Source organism: Balaenoptera ricei, chromosome 21 (genome assembly GCF_028023285.1).
Source record: "Balaenoptera ricei isolate mBalRic1 chromosome 21, mBalRic1.hap2, whole genome shotgun sequence".
NCBI classification, from domain to species: Eukaryota; Metazoa; Chordata; class Mammalia; order Artiodactyla; family Balaenopteridae; genus Balaenoptera; species Balaenoptera ricei.
Genome location: NC_082659.1, coordinates 30,529,177 through 30,541,567, shown reverse-complemented (window position 1 = coordinate 30,541,567; position 12,391 = coordinate 30,529,177). Strand labels below are relative to the sequence as shown.

The 12,391-nt window shown below is 40.6% G+C and overlaps 1 protein-coding gene and 1 pseudogene across 1 annotated transcript in view; both read right to left on the bottom strand.

Annotated features, from left to right (window-relative positions):
• ZMAT4 (zinc finger matrin-type 4) overlaps window positions 1-12,391 on the bottom strand; it is a 345,324-nt gene that overhangs the window by 104,031 nt on the left and 228,902 nt on the right. The window lies entirely within an intron of this gene.
• LOC132356722 (BAG family molecular chaperone regulator 1-like) lies at window positions 7,337-9,340 on the bottom strand (annotated as a pseudogene).

Here is a 12,391-nt window from a genome sequence, read left to right as displayed (position 1 = left end):
AGGCGAATTCTATAAAACATTTAGAGAAGAGCTAACACCCATCCTTGTCAAACTCTTCCAAAAAATTGTGGAGGAAGGAACACTCCCAAACTCATTCTGTGAGGCCACCATCACCCTGATACCAAAACCAGACAAAGATACTACAAAAAAAGAAAATTACAGGCCAGTATCACTGATGAATATAGATGCAAAAATCCTCAACAAAATGCTAGCAAACAGAATCCAACAACACATTAAAAGGATCATACACCATGAACAAGTGGGATTTATCCCAGGGATGCAAGGATTCTTCAATATACATAAATCAATCAATGGGATACACCATATTAACAAATTGAAGAATAAAAACCATATGATCATCTCAATAGATGCAGAAAAAGCTTTTGACAAAATTCAATGCCCATTTATGATAAAAACTCTCCAGAAAGTGGGCACAGAGGGAACCTATCTCAACATAATAATGGCCATATATGACAAACGCACAGCAAAACATCATTCTCAATGGTGAAAAACTGAAAGCATTTCCTCTAAGATTAGGAACAAGACAAGGATGTCCACTCTCACCACTATTATTCAACATAGTTTTGAAAGTCCTAGCCATGGCAATCAGAGAAGAAAGAAATAAAGTAATACAAATTGGAAAAGAAGAAGTAAAACTGTCACTGTTTGCAGATGACATGATACTATACATAGAGAATCCTAAAGATGCTACCAGAAAACTACTAGAGCTAATCAGTGAATTTGGTAAAGTTTCAGGATACAAAATTAATGCACAGAAATCTCTTGCATTCCTATACACTAATGACGAAAAACCTTAAAGAGAAACTAAGGAAACACTACCATTTACCACTGCAACAAAAAGAACAAAATACCTAGGAATAAACCTACCTAGGGAGACAAAAGACCTGTATGCAGAAAACTATAAGACACTGATGAAAGAAATTAAAGATGATACCAACAGATGGAGAGATATACTATGTTCTTGGATTGGAAGAATCAATATTGTGAAAATGACTATACTACTTAAATCAATCTACAGATTCAATGCAATCCCTATCAAATTACCAATGGAACTTTTTACGGAACTAGAACAAAAAATCTTAAAATTTGTATGGAGACACAAAAGACCCCAAATAGCCAAAGCAGTCTTGACGGAAAAAAACGGAGCTGGAGGAATCAGATTCCCTGACTTCAGACTATACTACAAAGCTACAGTAATCAAGACAATATGGTACTGGCACAAAAACAGAAACACAGATCAATGCAACAAGATAGAAAGCCCAGAGATAAACCCACTCACCTATGGTCAACTAATGTATGAAAAAGGAGGCAAGGATATATACAATGGAGAAAAGACAGTCTCTTCAATAAGTGGTGCTGGGAAAACGGGACAGCTACATGTAAAAGAATGAAATTAGAACACTACCTAACACCATACACAAAAATAAACTCAAAATGGATTAGAGACCTAAATGTAAGATCAGACACTATAAAACTCTTAGAGGAAAACATAGGAAGAACACTCTTTTACACAAATCACAGCAAGATCTTTTTTGATCCACCTCCTAGAGTAATGGAAATAAAAACAAAAATAAACAAATGGGACCTAATGAAACTTAAAAGCTTTTGCACAGCAAAGGAAACCATAAACAAGATGAAAAGACAACCCCCAGAATGGGAGAAAATATTTGCAAACGAATCAATGGACAAAGGATTAATCTCCAAAATATATAAACAGCTCATGCAGCTCAATATTAAAAAAACAAACAACCCAATCTAAAAATGGGCAGAAGACCTAAATAGACATTTCTCCAAAGAAGACATACAGATGGCCAAGAAGCACATGAAAAGGTGATCAACATCACTAATTATTAGAGAAATGCAAATCAAAACTACAATGAGGTATCACCTCACACCAGTTAGAATGGGCATCATCAGAAAATCTACAAACAACAAATGCTGGAGAGGGTGTGGAGAAAAGGGAACCCTCTTGCACTGTTGGTGGGAAGGTAAATTGATACAGCCACTATGGAGAACAGTATGGAGGTTCCTTAAAAAACTAAAAATAAAATTACCATATGACCCAGCAATCCCACTACCGGGCATATACCCAGAGAAAACCATAATTCAAAAAGACACATGCACCCTAATGTTCATTGCAGCACTATTTACAATAGCCAGGTCATGGAAGCGACCTAAATGCCCATCGACAGACGAATGGATAAAGAAGTTGTGGTACATATATACAATGGAATATTACTCAGCCATAAAAAGGAACAAAATTGGGTCATTTGTAGAGACATGGATGGATCTAGAGACTATCATAGAGAGTGAAGTAAGTCAGAAAGAGAAAAACAAATATCGTATATTAATGCATATATGTGGAACCTAGAAAAATGGTACAGATGAACCGGTTTGCAGGGCAGAAATTGAGACACAGATGTAGAGAACAAATGTATGGACACCAAGGGGGGAAAGGGGAGAGGGAGTTGGTGGTGGTGTGATGAATTGGGAGATTGGGACTGACATGTGTACACTGATGTGTATAAAATTGATAACTAATAAGGACCCACTGTATAAAAAAAAAAATAAAATAAAATTCAAAAATTAAAAAAATATGCATGAAAAAGAATATTAGGAATAAGCTTAACAAAATGGGTGCAAGACTTGTACACTGAATACTGCAAAATATTATTGAAGGAAATTTTTCAAAGACCTAACTAAATACAACAGATCTTGTATCCATGGATTGGAAGACTTAATATTGTTAAAATGACAATATTCCCCAAATTGAGCAACAGATTCAACACAAGCCCTATCATATCTTAGCTCTCGTTTTTAGAGAAATTGACAAAGTGAATTTCATATGGAAATGGAAGGGGCCCAAAATAGACAAGATAGTCTTGAAAAAGAATAAAGTTGGAGCACTGACACTTCCTGATTTCCAAATGCTACAGTAATCAAAATTGTTTGGTACTGGAATACAGATAGACATACAGATCAATGGAATAGGATCTGTAGTCCAGAAATTAACCCATACATTTTTAGTCAATTGATTTTCAGAAAGGATGCCAAGACAACTCAATAAGGGAATAGTTTTTTTCAACAAATGTCACTGGGACAACTGGATATGTATGTGCAACAGAATGAAGCTAAAAACCTACCTCAAACCTATAAAAAAAATTAACCCAAAAGGGATAAAAGACCTAAATGGAAGAGTTAAAACTATAAAACTCTTAGAAGAAAAAATTGGGGTAAATTTGTGACAATTGGATTAGGCAATGATTCTTTACATAAGATACTATATATATATATATATATATATATATATATATATATATATACACACACACACAAATATATATGTACATACACATATAAATTAAACAATCAAAATTAAAAACATTTGTGCTTCAAAGGATACTATTAAGAAACTAAAAAGATAACTGACAGATGGGAGAAAAAAACTGCAAATCATATATCTGATAAGAGTCTAGTATCCAGACTAAATAAAGAACTCTTACAATCCAAAAATAAAAAGACAACTCAATTAAAAACTTGGTAAAAGATATACACAGGTATTTCCCCAAGAATATATGCAAATATCCAATAAACACATGAAAAGATGCTCAATGTCATTAGCCATTAGGAAAAAGTAAATCAAAACCACAGTGGAATACCACTTCACAGCCACTGGAATAGTTAAAATCAAGCAGATAGATATTAATAAGTGTTGACCAGGATGCGGAGAAACTGGAACCCTCATTCATTGTTGGTAGGAATGGAAAATGGCAGAGCCAATTTTGAAAACAGGTCTTTAGTTCCTTAAAAAGTTAAATGTAGAGTTACCGTATACCCCAGCAATACCACTCCTAGTTATATACCCAAGGGAACTGAAAACATATGTTTATACAGAAACTTTTATGTGAATGTTCAAAGTGGTATTTTTCATAATAGTCAAAATGTGCAAACAGCCCAAATATCCATCAGTTGCTGACTGGATAAACAGAGGTGATCTATACAATGGAACATGATTCAGCAATAAAAAGAATGATGTACTGATACATGCTGCAGTATAGATGGACCTTAAAAACAGTATGCTAAGTAAAAAAGCCAGACACAAAAGACACATATTGTATGATTATTTTTATACAAAATGTTCAGAATAGGCAAGTTCACAGAGACAGAATGTACATTAGTGGTTGCCAGCAGCTGGGGCAAGGAGAGAATGGGGAATAACTGCTGATGGTACGGGGCTTTATGGGGTGAAGAAACATTCTAAAATTGTGTTCACGGCAGCACAACTTCACGAACACACTAAAAGTCACTGAATTGTATACTTTAAAATGGTGACTCTCATGATGTGTAAATTATGTCTCAATTTTTTAAAAAGAGGAATTAAAAAGAATCATATATAATTTTTAAAACTTAAGGGAAAAGTAAGCTTGTTATGCTAATCTACATATTTAACATCCCTGGTGATTTTCATTCCGTCTTGAGGATCCGATTTTCCATCTGGTATTTCTGTACAGCCTGAAGAACTTCTGTAGCACTTCTTGCAGTGCAGGTCTGCTGGCAACAAACTCTAGTTTTTTGTTTATTTGAAAATGTCTTTGTTACATCTTTATTCTTGAAGAGTATTTTCACTGGTTGACAGGTTTGTTTATTTGTTTGTTGTTGTTTTCTTTCCAGGACTTTGAGGAGCTCCCCTGACTTCTGGATTCAATTTCTTTGTTTTAATGAGAAATCAGCTATAATTCATATTGTTGTTGCTCTCTGTGTGATGTGTACATTTTCTTCGGCTGCTTTTAAGATTTTCTCTGTATCTTTTGTTTTCAGCAGTTTGACTATGATGATCCTGGTGACTCAAGGTATGGTTTTCTTCACATTTATCCTACTTACGTACATTTGTTTCTGTCACCTATGTTAGGCTTTTTGACATTATCCCATGCACTACTGTGGCATTTTAATTTTTTTAATATATTTTCTCTGTGTTCTTTAGATTAGGTCATTTCTACTGATATAAATTCAAGTTTGCTGACTCTTTGTTCAAATCCAATTGGTCTTATAAACACATCCAGTAAATTTTTTTTTCACTCATTCTCCAAATATTTATTGAGCACCTAATATAAACCAGACAATGTGCTTGAAATACACTGTTAACAAGACAAAGAAGCTCCTTAACCCAAGGAACTCACAGTCTAGCATAAAGGCAAATATTATTCAAATAATCCCACAAATAAATCATCATAGACCACGGTAAGTGCTGTTTTTCGTAAAAAGTCATGACAAGCTGTGAAAGGATATCACCTGGGGGCTTGATGTTCTCAGACAGTAGTAGGTGAGGTTTCTTCATGAAGAGACATTTACGTTCTGAAGGATGAACAGGAGTCGCCTAGGACAGGGGTAGGGGTAGGGGAAGGATGGCGTGGAACTGTCCAAGCAGAGGAACAGCGTGTGCAAAGACCGCAGAGCGGGACAGGGTACAGAGCACCTGAGGGCCTGAACTAGACCGGAGTGGCTGACAGCAGAGAGCAAACAGGAGAGTGGCCCGAGATGAGAAGGGCGCAGGGTAAGGACCTTGGCCTTTATCCCAAGAGAAATGGGGGCCATTGAGGTTTCTAAGCAGGGGACTGACATGATAAGATGTGCACTTCGTGATCACTCAGTCGCTCTGTGGAGGACGAACTGGAGTGGGCCAGAGGGGAAGTGCAGAGGCCAACATGGGAGATAAATAATGAGAGGGTGTGAGCAACCCCATGTCAGGTGGGAGGCAAACTGGTAGAGATTAAGGACATGGGCTCGGAGTAAAGCTGCTCAGTTTGTGTCCTTGCTTTGTCTCTCTATGATCTTGAGCAAATTACCTGAGCTCATCTCTAAAACAGGGATAGTATCTGTCTACCTCCTAGAGTGTGTGAGGATTCAATGCCTAATACACCTCAAGAACTTAGAATGGTATCTGGCACACAGGAACCTGCTGTGGCCCAAGGCCACACAGCTACTACCTAGAAACAGATAAATACTGGACTGCTCTGATCAAAGTTGGGGGTGGGTGGGCTGGACCCTGAGCCTCGTCTTCTTGCCCACCCCCCTTACCACCACCTTGTCCCAGGTCCCACCCACGCAGCCCTAAATTCCCGGGACTTCACTGATGCCCTCTCTGCGAAATAAGGTTGGCCACACAGTGGCCTGTTGGAAACCTGTCTCCTGGGCACTGTGTGAAAAATGGGGTGACAGCAGCTGACCCGTTTTAAGAGTTCCGGCACGCAGGGCCACTCTCAACTTGATAACATAGCTATACTAGAACCTCAGAAGACTTTTGCTTCCCATACTTCATCTGCCAAAAAGAAAAAAAATTCTAAACACTCTTCTGTTTGCTGACGTCTATATAAACTGTTCTATTTTTAAAATAACAACGAAGGGGGAAAAGGCCACAAAACAGACAAACACAGCCTCGAAGGAACTCGAAGGAAATGTAGATCTCAGAAGGGTACGGTTGACAGAAATGCCTTTGAAGGAACTCCTCAGAAGTTTACAGTGGCCCTCACCACCTGCCTGCTTTATTATTCACTCTGTCTCCCCCTGACCCGGGAGAACTCTGGTTCTGGTCCGGTTTCGAGCAGAGACTTAGACACTCTGGGTTCTAACCTCCTAGAGATTTGCTTGGGGACAAGGAAGTCCATGAATCAACCACAAGCCCCAATCCAGGAATGGCCCCCTGAGAGCTCAAGCCGGTGGCTGGTCAGGGTCACTGGGGGGTGAAGACAGGGTCTATGAACCCACAACCCACCCAGCTATTCCAGAATTAGGTCACAACGAGAGATACTTGGACTCCCTGTGTGCCAAACACCTGTTCTGAGCCATTCCCAACATTCCTGACCAGATGCAGAACCTCCTGGTGATTCTGGTTTACACAGATGGGACTATGGGATCGTAAGCGCAAAAAGGCCTCACATATCTGAAGACCAGCATAGCTGATGAACCCGGAACTACCCCAGGACAAATGAGAGCTCTCACCAGCCCAAAGAAAGCATCCGAAGGTCAGAAAAGCCGGGAAGACTTGGGCAGGGGAGGCCCCCTCCAGACAAGGTCGGCTGCTGGACGGCACAGATATACAGAGACGGACTGACAAACTGACAGGGGCGCTAAGATCGTACAGGCAATACTTGTTCACCGAGAGCGCGTACAAGAGAAGGAAAACTGGCAATCGTCCAGTTGTCCCCAGCAGCCCCGGGGAAGGCGCGTAACTGCTGATCCGGAGAGCGCAGAGCTTGTGGAGCTGTTTTTCGGGGCAGCCCTGCCTTCTCTGCCTCACCTCGGTGAGTCAGGGCCAAGTTCACGACTGCAGTCGCTCCGTCTCCTGGCCGATGTTCGGCCCCCCTGCGCTGCACTCAGCTAGGAACGCCTGAATCCTTTTCACCAAAGCCTTCCTTTTTCATTCTACTGTCTTTGCGATCTTCTGGCAGAATCAGTGTGTCAATCTCTTCCAAGATCTTCATAAACTGCTCGCCTATGGAGTTTGCAGAGAGCTTCAACTTGCAAATCCTTGGCCAGAAAACCCTGCTGGATTCCAGTAAGCTCTTTCCTCAGCTCCTCCAGTCGGTCAGCTGTCTTCTCCACAAACTTCTGCAAGTCTTTCAGCTTCTTTAGTTCAGCTTCTTCCTCGGGACTGTTCTTTTTCCCAGTTAACATGACCCGGGCACCGTTTGGTATTCCAAGCGCTGACAATGGTTTCTCCATTTCCTTCAGAGATTTCCCCTTCAGTATGAGTTTCTGAAAAGGCAGCGGGACCCCTGTGGCCTCTGCAACAACGTGGGCCGGGTCTTGGACCATTGGTTCACTACAACCCTCTTGCGGGGTAACTTACAGATCGTGCTGCGCATTGCTGTGGGTGCTTTTGTTCCTGTTGCTGAGTAGATTTTCTATTTCCTATCTCATTATGACTGTATTTCCCTCTACATCCTCAAGCATGTCCATTAGCTGCATCAGCTCAGTGTTAGTCTGCACTGATTGCTTTTTCTCTTAAAAAATGGGTCATATTTTCCTATTTCTTCATAGGCATGTGTATTAACTTGGTATCTTATCTGGACATTGTGAAATGATACACTGTGTAAACTCTGGATTCTCCTATATTCCTCCAAAGAGTACTGATTTTTAAAGAAGGCAGTGAACTTGGCTGAACTCAAACGCTCCCCAGTTGTGTGTGTGTTGCAGCAGAGAGTGGGGAGTAGCAGTTGAAATGGGTGCTCAGGCCTTTTAGCCTTTGCTAGGATGTTTGGAGTTGGCCTCTTGGAGGTGTTGCTTAGGTGTCAGGAACAAGTTTAGGCAGAGTATAAACACAGAATTTGAAGCTTCCGCTCTATGGCTTTTCTTTCTTGAATTTTTCCTCCACTTTCTAGTGCCCTTGTCCCCAAGAGCTCTTTGCTCTGGTTTTTCAGGCCATTAAGACTGTAGGCTTTTATCTGAGCTTTAGCCAATCAGCTTGATGCTGACCGAGGTCAGCCCTGAGGGAAAAAGCCACGAAAACTGGGAAACTCACTCAATGTTGTTTGTTTCTTCCAAGTATTCAATTCCCTCAAGCTCTCACCTGTTTTTGAATGTTTGTTCTTCATTGCCTTCAGTTACATGAGTTTTATATACTGTCCAGAGTTTATAGTCTTTATCAGTGGGAGGGTTGATCTGATAAGAGTTATCCCACTATTAATGGAATTGGACCCCCATGATTGGGTGCAACAATCGTGAATTCCATTCAAATAGTAACCACACTGGGAGAAAATGAGAGACAATTAGAAACAATATATATGATCAGTAATCACGTATGTATGTGTGGGGACATGTATGTGCATGTGTGTTGTAGAGGCCAATTACCACTGACTCTGCTGAAGAACTTTTATGTCTAAGGACTGAAAATTGGAAACTTACAAGATGTGCACTTGAAATTGAGGGAAGGCTACAGAACAGAGATGAGATGAGGGGATGAGTAAGGAGATGAAGTTGGCATAGACCTTTAGGGGTTGACAGAAAATCTCAGGTCTTAGGGGAATAAGTCAGGGTGCCTCCAGAGTTCTAACTGTGTTGGTTTGCTTAGAGCTTCAAGTAGAGATACAGTTTGTTCAGACTCAAGCCAAACAGTAAGAAAGAGCTATTTGCTAAGACTACATACCTGAATCAAGTCTTTACATTGTGGCCCAAGTGCAGAAGCCCATGGGTGGTCAAAAAGAATAGAGAGGGAGCAAAATAAAGCTCTTCCTTATGGGTCCAAGGTAGGGTTAGTTCATCATAAAAACTGGTCTTAGACAATCTGTACCAGATCCTTTTCCAGAGGTTCAGCTGTCCACATCCCAAGCACATGGACTTACAATAAAGTGTTCCTCTGTGGTTCAGACGGATGGGATGGAAACTAGATGGAAGGTGATACTAAGGAGACACTGTGGATGACCAGCCCAACACCTTCACTGTATAAGAGAGGAAACTGAGGCCCAGAGAGGTGAAGCGACCCATCAAGATCTCCTAGCTGCTTAACAGAGACAGGACTCAACTCCAGGGTTTCTGTCTCTGAGTCCATTATACCAAATCTTAATGAGTAACCAGGACTTTGTGAAACCACAGCTCCCACCAAAAAAAAGGGTTCGTAGTGAGCAATAGATGCCCCTCTTTCACACGTAACGGCATAAAAACTCAAGACTCTTATTTACAAAACAGCAGTGCTTGATAACTCATTTCAAATCAGTTAACAGTTAGCCAGCTGGTATCAGTGAAAAGCGATGCCACTTCACTGGTCCATTAGCTATTTTAGTAAATGTAACATTGGCATACTTTGCAAAAATAGACTCCAAACTCAAGTTATGGCATATTTTTGTTCATTACCCAGGTCTAAGAACCCACTTAGCTAACGGAGGCATCGTACATACCTTCCAAATAGAAGATCTGTTTTGGTAAATAACGTTTCTACTGGCAGCACACCACCAGCCTCCGTATTTCTAAGGAAATCTTTAGTTTTATTATGGTATATGTTTAAATGAAAATGTTTTCTCCAAGATTTTAAGGAAAATTTTCCCATTTCATACAGTAAGGACATGTAAATCATTTGGGAATTTTAAATACATTTAAAAAATAATGTTAAAATGCTTGTTTTTCCTATTAAGCGTGGAAATTTCCTGAACTCAAGGACCGTGTCTTGTTCATTATTGCATCCCAACATCCAGCATGATAACATATAACACAAACATAATAATCACCTAATAAGGATTCGTTGAACAACCAGTGGATGAATAAATGACGAGATCTTTCTTTCAAGTGATTCCATTAGAGCAAAGCATCTATAGGATTGACTGTCTCCATTTGCATGTAGCAGTTTCCACCCTGGGCATATAGCCATACAAAGGTTCCAGACACAATTTACCAGGATGCCTACTGCTTCTTCCCTTACATCAACCTCAACTATAAAATCCCCATTTTCTTGGGGAACTGTTCACATGAGATGATAATTGCCAGTAGCAGAAGCTGTTTGTAAAAGAGATCGAACGTGTAGAACGCACAACGCTTTTGTGGGTGTGTTTTCCTTCCTGTATCTCTATGCGTTTATGTATGCAGGATACACCAGAGATTTTCAGGTAAACAGCTTTTCAAAATATTGCTGTGGACTTCTTGAAGATGTGAGAATGTCTTTTATATTTCAGGGCAATGCCATCTTTATACACCAGGGTTTATCACAATGCTTGTTATACGCTAAGTGCTCATTAAATATTAGTCAAAATAAGATAGTGAACAAAAACATCAGTCAGTAGGCTCTCCTTTGAGTAAACCTGACATTTGTATACCTTAATCTCAGTTCACAATCCACTTTATAGAATCCCATCTATTGCAGAAAATTAGGTCTATCGGTAGCAGCTTTGAAAAAAATCGACACTTATGATTACTTTTTTGCGTGGAGTTAAAGCTATAATTTTAGAAACAAAGAAAAGTTTCCCACTTGTTAAAAGACAGGTTTCTCCTGATTTTGCATGTTTTCCCAAAGCATCCCTTATTTTGTTGAATACAAAGCCCAACTAACAGAGCCACTACCAAAGCCCACAGCTATTTAAGAGCCAGCATGGCAGATACATGTTCCCAGAACCTTAGGAAAACACCGTGCTGAGCTCTTGTAAAATACGATCTCTGTTTTTGGAGCTTAAACTAAACAAGAGAGACCTTCAATCAATACTGAGGAAAAGACTTAGAGCACTGAGGAAGGAAAGCATCTTCATGTGATACTGTCAGCTTCCTCAATGTAGCCAAAATTGGCAACTAAAGAACACTTAAGTGACCTGGATTTTTGGTGGGTGTGGTTTTTTTTTTTTTTTAATTTTATTTATTTATTTATGGCTGTGTTGGGTCTTCGTTTCTGTGCGAGGGCTTTCTCTAGTTGTGGCAAGCGGGGGCCACTCTTCATCGCGGTGCGCGGGCCTCTCACTATCGCGGCCTCTCTTGTTGTGGAGCACAGGCTCCAGACGCGCAGGCTCGGTAATCGTGGCTCGCAGGCCCAGTTGCTCCGCGGCATGTGGGATCTTCCCGGACCAGGGCTCGAACCCGTGTCCCCTGCATTGGCAGGCAGATTCTCAACCACTGCGCCACCAGGGAAACCCCGGTGGGTGTGTTTTGATGTTGCTTTTGCCCTTTTCTTGGTCAGCATCTCAAAACCAAGGACACTGTCTCCATGTGTCAAATTTAAGGCTGTTTCCAATGTATTAGCCCACTCTGAAATTAGAAATCCAAGCGGCTTTGTAGTTCTCTGTTTGATGAGTTTGCCCACATCGCATAAATGGAGACAGAATGATTCCGTTTGAAAAGCCAAGCTCGTCCATTCTGGAACCTAGTCCGTGACGATGAAGAGTTAACCCAGCTTCTTCAGACAGTGTTCCATTCATTCGCTTCATGAAGAGCAATAATGGACCAAAATCTGTCTCGGCTGAAGAAAGAATAGCCCTACAGGATGTAAACAGACTGCCATGAATGTTCATCAGCTACATTTCTTGTTGGATTTGAGAGTGAACAGAAATCTGAGTCATTACTCATATTACTCATTAAATTTCTATTTTCCCTATGAGTGTTCCCAAGGCCTTGCCAAGGTGTCTTTGAGAATTCTAATGCTCTGACTTCTCTTCATTTGGCCGACGTGGGGAAGTCTGCTGACCAGTGCAAAGAGAAATACATGTATCTTTCACTGGTCCCATTTCTTCCCTCCCCCTGCTGGACCTTGGGCCCCTCCAGGCCTTCACACTGCATCAATTCTATCCAGTCTCCTGGCCTCCTGAATCCCCCCATTACAATCCATCACAGAGTTATCCCCCTAAAGCACAGATAAGACCGGTCATCATCCTACTCAAAAAAAAAACCCAAAAAATGTCAGTGG